The sequence below is a fragment of the Mesoplodon mirus genome (assembly GCF_964341445.2).
Source record: "Mesoplodon mirus genome assembly, chromosome: 8".
Lineage (NCBI taxonomy): Eukaryota > Metazoa > Chordata > Mammalia > Artiodactyla > Ziphiidae > Mesoplodon > Mesoplodon mirus.
The window spans coordinates 76571787-76586945 of record NC_138984.1 but is presented as its reverse complement, the minus strand read 5'-3'; the positions used below and the strand labels follow the sequence as shown (position 1 = coordinate 76586945).

The 15159-nt window shown below is 38.4% G+C and overlaps 1 protein-coding gene across 6 annotated transcripts in view; it reads right to left on the bottom strand.

Annotated features, from left to right (window-relative positions):
* TANK (TRAF family member associated NFKB activator) overlaps positions 1-9678 on the bottom strand; it is a 78193-nt gene extending 68515 nt beyond the window's left edge. For 3 of the 6 annotated variants that reach the window (XR_014294859.1, XM_082630531.1, XM_082630532.1), the window contains exon 1: positions 9390-9678. The gene's annotated coding sequence lies outside the window, so the exon portion shown is untranslated. The remainder of the gene's footprint in view (positions 1-9389) is intronic. The other 3 variants (XM_082630526.1, XM_082630525.1, XM_082630529.1) reach the window with 2 other exon arrangements.
* Positions 9679-15159: the final 5481 nt, after the last annotated feature.

Here is a 15159-nt window from a genome sequence, read left to right as displayed (position 1 = left end):
TGTGGCGCACAGGCTTAGTTGCTCCGCGGCATGTGGGATCTTCCCTGACCAGGGCTCAAACCCATGTCCCCTGCATTGGGAGGCAGATTCTTAACCACTGCACCACCAGCGAAGTCCCATTTGGTTGATTCTTTTTGGTATTATCTCTAAATAACATGCTAATATTGCCACTACTGATTTTTCAGTTTTACTTGTCTTCCCACTATGCAAAATAAGGATTCAGCTCTCTTTAAAATCTCCCCTCCCTTTATATCCTCCCCATTCTCCTCATATAGTTATATCCTATTTTTTGGTTAGATTTGCATTCTACTTTAACTTTCTTATGACTACGTAATGCTATTCACTGCTGAGCCATATAATATACTATGGCTCCTTTTCCTTTCCTGAAAAACATTTTTCCTGAAAAAACTTCTTGTTTGTTTTATTTCTTATTATCATTACTACAACTCCTCAATCCATTGAGACACTTCAATTATTCTATCAATTTCATCTACTTAGAAGAATCTCTCCTTGAGCTTTCTGACTTGCTCAAGTCTAGATTTGTTGATTTCTATGCCTAGAGGAAAGCCTTCATCTTGAGACCTTCTTTCAACTTGAATTTGATGATTCCCTTTATTCACCTCTCTCTCTAGCTGAATCCCTCATTTTCAGTATCCCGAATCTTCATCCTTCTTGTTTTACCCCCCAATTTGGTGGAGTAAACCCTCTAGTAGCTTCCTGATAAAGTGCCTGCAAAGTAAATTTTTTGAGACCCTGCATAACTGAAAATATCTTTACCCTCAGATTTAACTGATAGTTTGCCAGGTTATGAGTTCTAGGTTGGAAGTAATTTTTCCTCAGAATTTTGTAAGTTTTACTATGCTCCCTTTTGTTTTTGTTGAAGTCCAGAGCCATTATGATTTCTGATCTTGTACTTAACCCATGTGGAAGTTCATCCTTCAGTTCTCGCAAATTTTCTTGAATAACTCTTTGGGCAATTTCATTCCTTCTGTCTCCCTTTGTGAATCCTACTATCTGGATGTTAAATTTTCTGAAGTGGTACTCTAACTCCTCCCACCCTCCTTCTTCTTTATTTGTTTGTTTATTTATTTATTTTTAGCTGCATTGCGTCTTCGTTGCTGCGTGCAGGCTTTCTCTAGCTGTGGCGAGCAGGGGCTACTCTTTGTTGAGGTGCACGGGCTTCTCATTGTGGTGGCTTCTCTTGTTGTGGAGCATGGGCTCTAGGTGCTCGGGCTTCAGTAGTTGTGGCTCGTGGGCTCTAGAGCACAGGCTCAGCAGTTGTGGCACATGGGCTTAGTTGCTCTGCGGCATGTGGGATTTTCCTGGACCAGGGCTTGAACCAATGTCCCCTGCATTGGCAGGCAGATTCTTAAGCACTGTGCCACCAGGGAAGTACCCCTCCTTCTTTTTAAACAAACATTTCTTCCCTTATTTTATAGATAAAAATATCTTAAGCCTGTTGTCTTTGACAGCCAGCATTATGATACCAAATGATATCTAACCAATCCTGAATAAAAAGTAATAATCAAAGAAAGTAGTGGTGCTTTTGGAGCTCCATTGAGGCTGTAGGTGTATGAGCCAAACAATGTTCTACCACCAATTGCCCAGTTCAACCAGAGCAGTTCAACTGTGATTAGTTATATACATTGGGATTTCAAGTTTGAAAAGAATCACAGGCCTAAAGGTAGATATCCACCACCTCTACCCCTAAAATGATTTATAAATCTTTATCAAGTCTCCTTTTTGTGGACAAGTAGAGACAAGTGTGGGTGATTTAGTAAATAGAAAAAGGTCCTCTGCTGGGTTTCCCCCACTGCTGAGACTATTCTGCTTCTGGGTAAGTGTTCTACCAGGGTTCACACTTGTGGTAAGAGGCCAGTTTAAATCTACAGAAGCTTCAGGATGGGGGAAGGATCACATAGAGTAACTATGACGTCTTCCACTCTGCCCTAGAAAAGAAAGTCACCTGCTTTTTCCAACCCCTCGGGGTATGAATAATAATAAGAGTTCATATTCTATCTCAGAAAAGTTGCCATCTTAGCAAATGAAGAGGTGAATAAGTGAGATACATCCTGTCTTTTCTCTATCTTAGCTCTATGTTTGCCTCCTCACTCACAAAAAGCAACAGAAGCAAAAAGCAGAAAATAAGTCAATAATGTAGTATATACACATAAATAAAATAACATCCTCTGTCTTAGACGGTTAAGGTAAACCTTTAAAGACACTAAAAAGTATGTGTGTTTTCCTTGCTTGAAGAGAGGAAATGGAAGAGAACTGTCACTCCTGACATTTACTTACGATCATTTCCCACTTTTAAGAAAGTTCCATAACACAAGCAGCCAATTCCCCAAAATGACAGCTTGCATTTCTGTTCTCACTTTCCAGGTTGTAAACTTCGGTTATGGATATACCCATAGCACACTGCACTGCACTGTTACTGTGTTCCATTCAGGCAACTAAAATAATAGAAACTTAAATATCATAGATCCAGCAGTGTCAGAATTCGGATTTTGTATTTTTTTCATAAGCTGGATTGCTAAATGCATCAGGATAAACAAGGTAAGACAATCCCACTGATCAAACCAAAAGCTCCCCAGACCAGGTTCTCCACTTTGCTGGATGTTAAAACTTGGTGAAACTTTTTGTGCTATCTTCTAAGAGTTAAAAGAAGACTTTACAGCCAAAGACCACACCCATGAGTCTCAGCTTTGCCTCATTTCCTTTTTTATCTCCAGTAGGACCTCTCTCAAACTGTTTATCAAATTCTATGGATTGAAGTGCAAAACTAAATAGTATTAACACCAAAAAGGAAATTAGGCATGTGATATTCTACCCATCTGAGGTAAACATAAACACTGCATTGCTCAGTTAGCTTGCTCAGCCCATGTAAGGGGTATCCTCTCTTCTGAGTAGGGGCCATGTTAGAATCTAGAGATAGGGGAGGGGGAGTTATCAATTTAAAATGGCTATTTAATATTAAAAATCTGTTTGCATAAATCATATAAAGAAAGGCTCTACAGAATATGCTTGGATGGGGAAAACTGCAAGAGAAAGTTTATATTCAGTATGAGGAGGTGTAAGAGAGGACTTTGTGGGAAGGAAGGGCACATACCTCCTAGGATTTGTGGTATTTTAATGTTTATAAAAAAGGAAATATGGATTTAAAAAGGTTGAAAAACATCAATATCAAGGGAAAGGCATTTCTAGTTTAGGGATAGCAAATATATAAAATCATGAAATTACATTAAAGTAAAAGCCACATATTTATTAACTATAAATATTAAAACCACTTAAATATCCCACAAGAACGGTTGATTTTCTTCAAGCAATTTAAAATAGTATATTATCTTGAAGGGACCTGAGTCCCTGATTTCTGCCCTTAGAGCAAGTCATTCTCCACAGCAAAATTACCTGAGTGCGTTTATTCTGCTGCTCAAGAGAACAATTCTCCATACCTCATTCTACTGCAAATATCTCAAGCATTCTTATAACTTCAACTGACTAAGTAACCATCAAAATGGAACTCATATTATTTTTTAGTCTACTCAATTTCCTCTAATTCCTTACAGGAATGACTTGAAAGACAGACTGTTTTCACTGTTAACGACCTATTTTCAATAGACCCTTCTTTTTCGCAAAGAAAAAGTATTGGTGGTAAGTGAAAGCTATTACAGATCATTGGTGCTCAAACTGTCTACTTTCATAATTTAGTAATGGTAATTACCATCATAGAGAGTGTATCTCTGAAGGTAAAAGGAAGAAAACTCAGGTTACTGTCCAGGACATTTCCCCCATGAGACAAATAATTATCATTGTTATTTACTTCCCAAACTTTTTTCTTAAAAAAAAGTAAGTCTCTTAGGGAAGTTTCTCTTGCTTGTATAATACAACAATGTGAATACATTCAACACTACTTAAAAATGGCTAAGGTGGTAAATTTCACCACAATTAAAAAAAAATGTTTTTATAGATAGGGATTGAAAACCTATAACATATGCATTACTAGGTCCCAAAGGCTTGTTTTCAGTTGCAAAGGCTCTGGAACCACTGCCTGTTCCAATCCTCCTCAACTTTTTTTTTTTTTTTTTTGCGGTACGCGGGCCTCTCACTGTTGTGGCCTCTCCCGTTGCGGAGCACAGGCTCCGGACGCGCAGGCTCAGCGGTCATGGCTCACGGGTCTAGCCGCTGCGCGGCATGTGGAATCTTCCCGGACCGAGCACGAACCCGTGTCCCCTCCATCGGCAGGCGAACTCTCAACCACTGCGCCACCAGGGAAGCCCCTCCTCAACTTTTTTGAACAGCTGTCAAACACTGCATGTAATTCAGAAGACTCTGTACACTAATTAATTAGTCACCCACCCACAAGGGAGTTCAATACATATTCTCTCTTATCCTTTTTTGAAAATGATTCAAAATCTTGGTCCTGGACCAAAAAGAAATTTGGTTACCTATTCTTGGTAATAGTCTCCTCTTTCCCTCTACCCATGACTGAAAACCAAAGCGGCAAGCGTAAGAGATAGCATGGGAGGAATGGCAGCCACAACATAAATCCAATAGAAAATAGAAACTAGAATTTGGCTTGCCATAATTAAACACAACCAAGTTGAAATTGAACAGTTAATATTTATTCATGCTTAGAAAGGTGTTAGAAAACAAAAGGATAAATAGTAGGAAGAGCTAATCAGCTAAAGCATAAGAATACGGTTGGCCCTTGAATAACAAAGGTTTGAACTGCACAGGTCTACCTATCCACGGATATTTTCAAGAGTAAATATTATAGTACTATATGATTTGTGGTTGGTTGAATCCCTGGATGTGGAACTGCCAGTATGGTGGAAACACAGATATGGAGGAACCTTGGATACAGAAGGCTGACTGTAAAATATAGGCAGATTTTCAACTGAGCAGAGGATTGGCATGCCTAACCCCTGTGTTGTTCAAGGATCAACTGTAGTTAGAATAGTGAAGTTTTACATCAACAGGCTATCTATTTTTTACCATTTCCTTACAGATAATAGGTATGTTTTTAAAAAACATGCAAGTCTTTATTTATTTAGGGCACACCCCCAAATTATGCCAACAATGATCTGTTCTAGATTAATAGATGATAATTTAAGATACTCAAATATCCAAGCATTGACATAATGCCTGTATTCTTCTGTAAATAACATTTACGAGTGTCTTGAATTCTCCTCCACAGTTCACAGATGTACACTGCTAAACTGCATTATCTAAGGTAATAGTCTTGAAAGTAATCAAAAAGTATTTAAAATAATCATTTATAAAAGTTAATAACTCTACCAAAGATTACATAATACAATACTATTCACATATTAACAGTAAACCGTTAGCTGAGTAAAACGGTGGGCTTTGGTTAGATGGTTTGTATTCCTTAGAAGCCAGCCCTGTTCTTATGTGTGTGCACAGGCCATGTACATACCTAGACTGTGCTACTGATTTTCACTTCATATTAAATAAGTAAAAGCATGCTGAGTTTGCATATGTTCTCAACCACTCATTCTGAAACTCCCCTATGGGATTTGGCTAGAGTAGAATGTCGGCTTGGTTACTACCTCTAAAGCAAGAAATTTCCTGGCAAAATTGGGAAGCTGATGACAACAAAGTGAAACTCATGCTTTCTCAGTTGAGTTTCCCTCTTGGTTTCTTTCAGGGCATAGAAGAGCTTGCCCATGTAGAAGCAACACTCTTTCCTTCATAAACTGGAGTAGAGAAGAGAAAAAACAGTAAAACACTTTATTATCAGCCTCAGTCCACCTACAGCATTTTCCCAGAACGGGGCGGGGGGGGGGAAGGTGGGGGACAAAAATAACCAGGATCAGTACAGCAGTTCTCCTTTCTTGACATTATTGGTGTTTCACACCCTTTCTTTTATAAGGATTTACTCTAAGGAGTTTTTGTTTGTTCGCCTTTTAAAGTTCTGGACCTTTTTGCTGAATATTATTGCTGTTTTTAAGAACAATGTACAACTGACCCTTGAACAACATGGGTTTTAACTGCATGGATACACTTACAGGTGAATTTTTTTCCCACTAAATATATACTACAGTACTATACTATCTGCAGTTGGTTGAATCTGAGGATGCAGAACCTCGGACACGGAGGGCTGACTATAAATTACATGCAGATTTTCAACTGCTGGTAGGCTCGGCACCCCTAACCCCCAAGTGTTATTCAAGGGTCCACTGTACTTTCAGATGGGTTCATGAGTGAATTCTTTCAGACCTTCAAATAGAGAGCTCTTAAGCTGTATTTAAACTACCTCAGAGCAGAGAAAGAAGGAACTCTTCTCAATTCTTTTTAGAAAATCAGCATAGCCTTGATATCAACCTCTGCCAAAGATAACAGTAAAAAGATAACTACAGATGAAACTCAATTACTGATTTTAAATAAAAATGTGACCGAAAAGAAACCTATATGCTTAAATATTACACAATGACTAAGTGTAAGGTTGGTTCAAAAACTAGAAATCAAGGGTAAAAATGAACTTATTTACAAAACAGAAGTAGAGTCACAGATGTAGAAAACAAACTTACGGTTACCAAGGGGGAAAGGGGGGAGGGATAAATTGGGAGATTAGGATTGACATATACACACTACTATATATAAAATAGATAACTAATAAGAACTTACTATATAGCACAGGGAACTCTACTCAATACTCTGTAATGGCCCATGTGGGAAAAGAATCTAAAAAAAAAAGTGGATATATGTATAACTGATTCACTTTGCTGTACACCTGAAGGTAACATAACGTTGTAAATCAACCATACTCCAATAAAAACCAAAAACAAAACAAAACAACAACAACAAAAACCCTAAAAATCTACTAAAACAATTTTCCATTCTAATAGGTCAAGGAAGAAAAGCATATGATAGGCTATGATAGATGCCAAAATGTTGTATGACAAAACTCAACTTCTACTCCTGATAAAAATGTTTAGTTAAGTAGTAATGAAAAGACATCTTGACAACAAGAAATATACAGACCAAATGAACATTCAACCTCTGTTAGTTAAAACTGCTCTCCAAGTGCTAGCCAATGCAAGCAGACCAAAAGAAAAAACAAAACCAAAAAAACCCAACTTTAGACACAATCCAAAATCCATCCCCTGCAAAAATCCTAGTAACCAGAAATATTAAAGACACTTCCTTGATAAATAAAATTATTTGAAATTTACTCTAAAATTCATATTTAATGATGACACAGTAAAAAAATCCACAAACTAAGAAATATGATAAGGATGGCCTGTATCAATATTATTATATACAATTGTTCCGGAGAAGCTAGAAATTTATTAAACCAAAGAAAGAAAGAAGTATAAAGAAGGAGATAAGATTATATTTAGATGACTCTTTTCCTAGAAAATTCAAGAGAAAAAATTTATTACAACTAATAAGTTTAGAAAGTTGGCCAGATATATAAATTATCTACATACCAGTCACAAAACATTAGTGGATGGCTAAACACCCCCAAAAAAGTTATGTTTTAATGAAACATAAACAGTTTACTTTAAATTTTACCTGAGAAGAGAACGCAATCACCAAGGATATTTTGAAAAAGGCAAATGAAGAGGGACTTGCTTTATGAATTACTAAAAAGTGCCTAATCAAAGAGATTGGTATTTGTATAGGAAGAGGCAAATAGAACATAGCAACAGAAGAATCCAAAAAAAAAAAAAAGGCTCATGTACAGGTGGAAATTTACTATATTAAGGTAGTGTTTCTAGTCAGTTGGGAAAGAATTGATTTCAGCAAATGATTTCAGGAAAAATGGCTAAACCCTATCTTATACAATGTACAAAAATAATTTTCATATGTTTTAATGAGTAAAGCATACAAAACTATAAAAAGAATTAACAGACAATACAGGAAAATATTTTAATAATTTTTGAGTAAGGATAGCATTCTTATGCGATACAAAACCTGGGCATTTAAACCAGGACTGATAGTTCTTGAAAATATTTGCCATATAATTCACAGAGGATTAATATATCTGTATCCTAATGAAATACGGATAATTTTGTAGAACAAGAGCAAAATATATAGAAAGGCCATATCAAGAAATGGTTAACTACATATGGTACATCCGGGCAAAGGAATACCATGCTGACATTAAGATAAAGTAGAGCTACATGTGGTAAGATTTCCACTATATATTTTTCATCTGAAAAACCAAATAGAACTGTATGCGTATATAATCTCATTTTCATAAGAAAGCGAAACAACATGTTTACGTACACATAAGAGAGATGTGGAAGGCGTTGGAGTACCTGTGGTTGGGGAGAGGGCTGTGAAGGAGTTACATTTTCTGCTTTATGCATGACTATCACTTTAGAGTTCTCCTCCCCTCCCTAATGAGAGGGGCAAAATAATTTTTCAGCAGAATACAGAGCTTGCTTCTCTGCTACCTCTCGTTTGAAATGTGTTTTCCAACCGTGGTAGGGAAGCAGATCACGTTATTTTCCTTCACTTTCATGTCATTTCACTTCCTTTACTACCGTTTCTCTCTTAAGATATAACTTGTCAAAAGAATCTGTGAGATAAATGACACTTGACATAGCAAAGGCTGCTCTACTTCTGCTTGTTACAGCATAATAAGAGACACAAAGACTCTTTGGTTTGAGTGTCTTCCCCCTTCTTTCTTCACTTCGTGACAAGCACAGCTTGTGACACCCGTAACTCGTCGCTAGTCAGTTTACGCCGCGCTGGGGATTCCACCTATCGCCCGGTTCCCACTGGGGACAGGGTTTGCTTCTGCTCTTTCCGCCTCAGCCATCTATTCTCTCCGTGACCCTCGGGGAAGTTACCTAACTTCTCATTGACAAGGCTATGATGACACCCCACAGGAAAGCTGAGAGCGGAACTGTGCAATAATCTTGGGAGGAAAAACAACAGAAAGAACCGACGAAGTTTTCGGAAGAGTAACAACGATAGTACTAGCTTCTGCAAGGCAGCCCGCGTCCTCAAAGGAGGCTGGGACCTCCAGGCGGGGTCCGCTGCTCACCCTGACATCGCAAGCCCTGTCTCCCCGGTGGCTAGTCAAGAAGTCAAGTCACCGAGAGCAGCCGACGCGGAGTCGGGCAGGATCCCTCGCCTGCTGCCGTCGCAGCGGGGGCCGTCGTTGCTGCGCTGACGTCGCGGGCCCGGAAAGCCCCTCCCGGGTCTGCTCGGGAATGGGGACCCAGGTGGTTTCTCTCGCACTAAGTCCCTCCCTACTCTGAGAACTGGTTGTCTCTGCAGCTCCTCGGCTTCTCTCCCTGCGGCGCCCATACGGCCAGCGTATCCCTCTCGCTCATACACACAAGTTCTCCGTCGCCGTGCCCGACGGCTTCGGACACACCAACTAGCTCACGAAGTTTCTTACTCACAGTTCAGGGCTTCCGCGCCGGTCTCTCACGCCTCGGGTCGCCGGCGCCCGGCGGAGGGACTCCAACCGGAAGTTGTTTTCCGTTCCAGTTCAGAGGGCAGCGCCTGCGCGCGGAGCATTAACCCTTCACCCTCCACCTCTCCAGGCCTGGCCTCTCCGGCCCCGCCCCTACCCGCTCCGCCCACTCTCGCCCTTGTCCTGCTCATCAAAGCCAAGCCCCGCTCATCCAAGCCCCTCTCATTCAAGCCCCGCCCAGCGCAGCCCCGCCCCTCCTCGCAGGGAAAACCACAGCCACGGAAAGGCGTACAATGTCAAGTTTAAAGGTCACCTGAGTGTGTTGGCTAGCTTTTTGCCAAACAACAAATAACAGGGTCTAGCATCACCCAGCGTGTGAGCTGAGAATCACCTGAGAGGCTTGTTAAAGATGTAAATTCACCCCTAGAGATTCCCAGAGTTCAGAGCAACTGGGGTGAAGCCCAGGAACCCGAATTTTCAACATATCCCTATATGAATGTGATTAAGGTGATTAAGCTCCACACTCTGAGAAAAATTACACACACACACACACACACACACACACACATTTGTTTTTCCCCCAACTAGTAACACCTTTCATTAAAAGTACTTGCTAAAGTTGAATGATTGCTACATGCAAGTAGACGTTTAACATTTCCCATGACTTATGATTCCCCATTATTCCATTTCCTAGCCATGCTTGAATATTCTTCTCCAAGATAGAAAGTTTAGACAGATACCTCAGGAAAAGCTTTAGCTTGAATACCTACTACCTCAGGCAAGTTGCTTAACCTAATGAACGTTGATACTCTAAAATCTGACAAATGACAATGATAACCTATTTCACTGGATGGATGGTTGCAGAATCAATCCGTAATGTAAGCAAAAGTCGTGGTAAAGTTCAGAATGCTCTGTAAATGAAAGGTGTTGTCTGGAGTCACTCATGTCATGCTGGCTCCTTCCCACCACCAAGGTCATCCCTAGGACTCCCTTTCAGGAAAAGAGCAGTCAAATCCACAGCACATGTGGAAGCTTCCTGAGAGCACTGAAGGCTGGGACTCTCCACATGGACTGGAGCATAACTGTTCTGGGTGAATGCATGTAGCACTTTCAGAAGCTTCCATGGTGATGACCTACTATTTATTTAATTAAGCATTATTTTTAAAACTCACTATTTTTGCATATATCTGACCAGGGTTAATGGTATTTGAAAAAGACTTTATCACCAAGCACAAGCATACTAAGGGTGCTGAAATAGTGATTTCATAGCAAAGATTAAAATGACCATGAGTACTGTATATTGTTGTCAGGCAGAGCCTGCTCTAGAACATAGCTCTATATCCATAGACTTGATGAAATTTCCAAAGTTGAGAACAGTCCTATCCTAGTGGTCTTGGCTAAGCCGTACCTGGACAGGTCTTCAGTCCATCCAAGAATCTTTATTCATCCTGAAAGTTGCAAGCCTAGCCCTGGAATCTTGAACTCCTTTTTTTCTAGTCATGCTGTCCCATATAACTTAGAAGCTGCTATCTCCCAGGGGAGTCCAGGATCTTGCTCCTCTTAGGATAGTATCTTTTCTCTGTTAGAGCAGAAGGATGGGGTTCTGACTGCCTCAGTTTCTCCCTACATTTCTGAATCATGGATGTTTATACTTCTTTCCTTAGGCCAGTAAGTCCAAGAATTTTAAAACTTGCCAAATTGAAGTGTATTCTACTTGGTTCACTTGAATATTGGGCTTATTTTTTAAAGTCAAAGCCAAAACATAATTTAAAAAACATTTAAAAAAAAAACCCAGAAACTTCTTGTGTATAGCATTGTGACCAGTTGAACAGTTTTCTTGTAATAAGTAATTGAGTTAAACATGACAGTACAGCACATTTTTAAAAAGAATTTTTAAGAGTAATTTTAAGTTCACAGTAAATGTGAGAGGAAGATACAGAGATTTACCACATACTCCCTACCCTGAAACATGCATAAGACTCTTTCATCATCAACACTTCCCATTAGGGTGATATGTTTGTCACAATTGATGAACCTACATTGACATACTATTATCATTCAAAGTCCATAGTTTCCATTAGGGTTCACTCTTGGTGTTGTACATTTGATGGGTGTGGACAGAGCATAATGCCGTGTATCTATCATTATAGTATTATACTATACAAGAATAATTTCATTGCCCTAAAAATCCTCTATGCTCCACCTATTCACCTCTCCCTCCCCCTAATCTCTGACAACCACTGATCTTTTTACTGTCTCCATAGTTTTGCCTTTTCCAGATTGTCATATTGTTGGAACCATACAGTAGGTAGCCTTTTCAGATTGGCTTCTTTCACTTAGTAATATGCATTTGAGTTTCCTCCATGCCTTTTCATGGCTTGATACATCATTTCTTTTTAGCACTGAATAATATTCCATTGTCTGGATGTACTACAGTTTATTTATCCATTTGCCTACTGAAGGCCACCTTGGTTGCTTCAACTTTTGGCAATTTGAATAAAGCTGCTATAAACATTAGTGCACAGGTTTTTGTGTGCACATATTTTCAACTACTTTGGGTAAATACCAAGGAGCGTGATTGTTGGGCTGTAGAGCAAGAGTATATTTAGTTTTGTAACAAGCTGCCAAAGTGTATTCCAAAGTGGCTGTACCATTTTGCATTCCCACCAGCAATGAATGAGAGTTTCTTTTGCTCCACATCCTCATCAGCATTTGGTGTTGTCAGTGTTCTGGATTTTGACCATTTCTAATAGGAGTGCAGTGGTATCTCATTGTGTTTTAATTTTCATTTCCCTGATGACATATAATGTGGAGCATCTATTCACACGGTTATTTGCAATCTGTATATCTTCTTTTGTGAACTATCTGTTAAGGTATTTGGCCTATTTTAAAATTGGGTTGTTTGTTTTCTTATTGTTGAATTTTAAGAGTTCTTTTTATGTTTTGTATAACAGTCCTTTATCAGATGTATCTTTTGAAAATATTTTCTCCCAGTCGGTGGCTTGTCTTTTCATTCTTTTTACAGTGTCTTTTGCAGAGCAGAAAAATTTAATTTTAACAAAATCTAACTTATCCAGCACTGCTTTTGAGCAAATTGAAGGAGCTACTTTGACTATTTCTAATTTAAATAGTAGAATTTAATAATACACTCAGAATCTAAAACTGAATTCATGAACATTTTGAAATATGAAAGTGCTAAACACTTTAAATAAGGAAAGAAAAAATTAAACACACATTTCTTAACTATATATTTTTATCTCTTTCCACTCCCATGATGTTGTAGTCATGAAGAGAAGTGGCTGCATACTGCTCCAATGTCTGAAACATGCATAAATGCTGGGGTAAGTGGATGAGTTTGTGCTAAAACAGTGTCAAACATTTTCCTTTTTTTATAATGATGATGAATTTTTTAGAATTGACATACAATATGTTTTATTAAGGTTAGGAATTGAGTTCAGATATTCATTTGAGGAGTAATTCTTTAAAAATGACATAATTTCACTCTAATTTTCCTTACATTATTATATACCTCAGGTTAACAAGTAGTACTGGAGGATAGGGTGGAATGAAAATGAGAACTGCAGCTTTATTAAAACTATTTCAGGACCTGTTTTCAAAACTGCTTAATATTTTATTGAGAGTTCTGAATATAAATCTAGAAACAAGGAAAGCTGCCGGTATAAATACTTACTACAACTAACTTGGAATGCCAGGTATGCATCAATGATCTTAGTCAAATCTTTGATGTGAAATATCACTATTAATAGAATCTGGTTGACTTCTGATTTAGGATGACATCTGGACTAGCTGTTTTTGTCTCAGACTCTCTAAATTAAATTCCTAATGAAAAATCAGAAAAATATGAGAACTCATAATAGCATCAAAAGGCAGGATTGACGACCAGACCCAGCGCATAGGCTGAGAGGCTGTGCCCTGTACAGGGCACTCGGCTGAAATAGGTGCTCACTTGACAAGCCTTGCTAACTTGGGCTTGAGTCTTCCAGAGTTGCTATAACCCTGCTGATAAACATCCTACTGACAGAATTTGACAAGATTTTCCACCACGTGCAAGAACTGTAGGGCTGAAATGGACATGAACTTTGTTGTTTGAAGGTGAGCAAACCTGTGACCCTGAAGGATAGTAAGAAAGCTATCTGCCTCATGGCACCTACTAGTGAATTGGACAGTAACCCCGCTACTATGTGTCACCTGCAAGTACTATTTTACAACTTGTTGCCCCATTGTCCCCCATTAGTATGTTTTTTATTATCTATTGATATTTTGGAGCTCTGGTTTGGAGTATACCAACATGATCTAAATGGGAGTGGACAGATGTGATACTCTGTATCTAAGGATATGTGAAGCAAATAATGGAAGAGCCTGGGCAGACAGAGCTGTGTGTTTGACTCTCTGGGAGTTTAGTTTTTCATACATGGCTCCTATCAGGGAAAAGACCAATGATTTTTTCCTGATTAACCAGGAATTCTCTTCTTCATATTAAAACAACTAGGCAATAAGGGTGAGGGATCTCTGCCTCAGGCCAGTATTCATAGTGACAAAGGTTGGTAAATGTTAGCCTTAGGTCCAAAAGTTAGCTGTGAACTATGCATGTCTTTATGTCTCCCAGCTCAAGATCTGTGCTGAGGAGCTAATAGAAATCAGGAAGATAATGAGAAGAACCAAATAAAATCCACACATCTGGTTAGTAAGGGCTACACAAACCTTGGAATGAGTTTAATACAAGATATAATATACTTGTATTAATGAGTGTAATACAAGATAAAGCATCCCTTTGAAAAGACTGTGCTGCATAAAAGAAGAAGAGCAAAGTCCACCCAAATCCTGAGAAAGTGAAGACTCTAGAAAATAGTTTGCCAGAAGCATAAGTAAGTGGAAAGAATCCAATTTGTATTTTCTGGGATACAAGAGTTGAAATCTAAGACATGATATTGAGCTAAGCTAAGGAGGGAGAAATAAAAACAAAGTTGGGTACGTTAAGGCTGTAAGGACACAGAACATTCAACATCAAAATTCAAATATTATTTGAACATAATAAAAAATGGAATCCATACTGCAGAATGTTAAATCAATGATTAGAGAAAAAGCTTGAAAAACTCTCTCAAAGTGTGAATGGAAAGGATAAATAGATGAAAACCATTAAATGTAATAGTGGAAAGATAGTGCTCCAACTTCTGAAAAATAGATCCGAGTAAATGGAACAGAAATAGCAACTAAAGATATATCAGAATATATCCAAAGTAATACTTTGATATAAGACAATCAGAGATGAAAAGAACTCAGTGAATTTTGAAATGTATTAATGAAAAGAGCATTTTGACCTATCCTGATAAAAATTGTAATGTTAAATTATGTATCAATTCATTCATTTATTCAGGAACTATTTTGTGAGTGCTTGCTATATGCTAAAAGTTAGGGCTACAAAGGTTACCAAGACACAGTTCTACCTTAACAGAACTTAGTGTCTACTGTGGATGATATACATACAAGAAACAGGCAATTGCTATACAATGTGGTATTACGCCATAACAATAAGGGTAAGAATAGGGTACTCAAAAAACACATTGGAGAGGCCTTAGTCTAGTCATGAGGGGGTGAGAGAAAGCTTTCTGAATCTAAAGTATGGAAAAAATTCAATAAGAATACAGATTAAAAAATGAAAGTATTTTCAAAGAAAGAAAAAAAATGAAAAATAGATTTAACTTCAACGTTAAACTTCAGAAGCTGAATAGAATAAC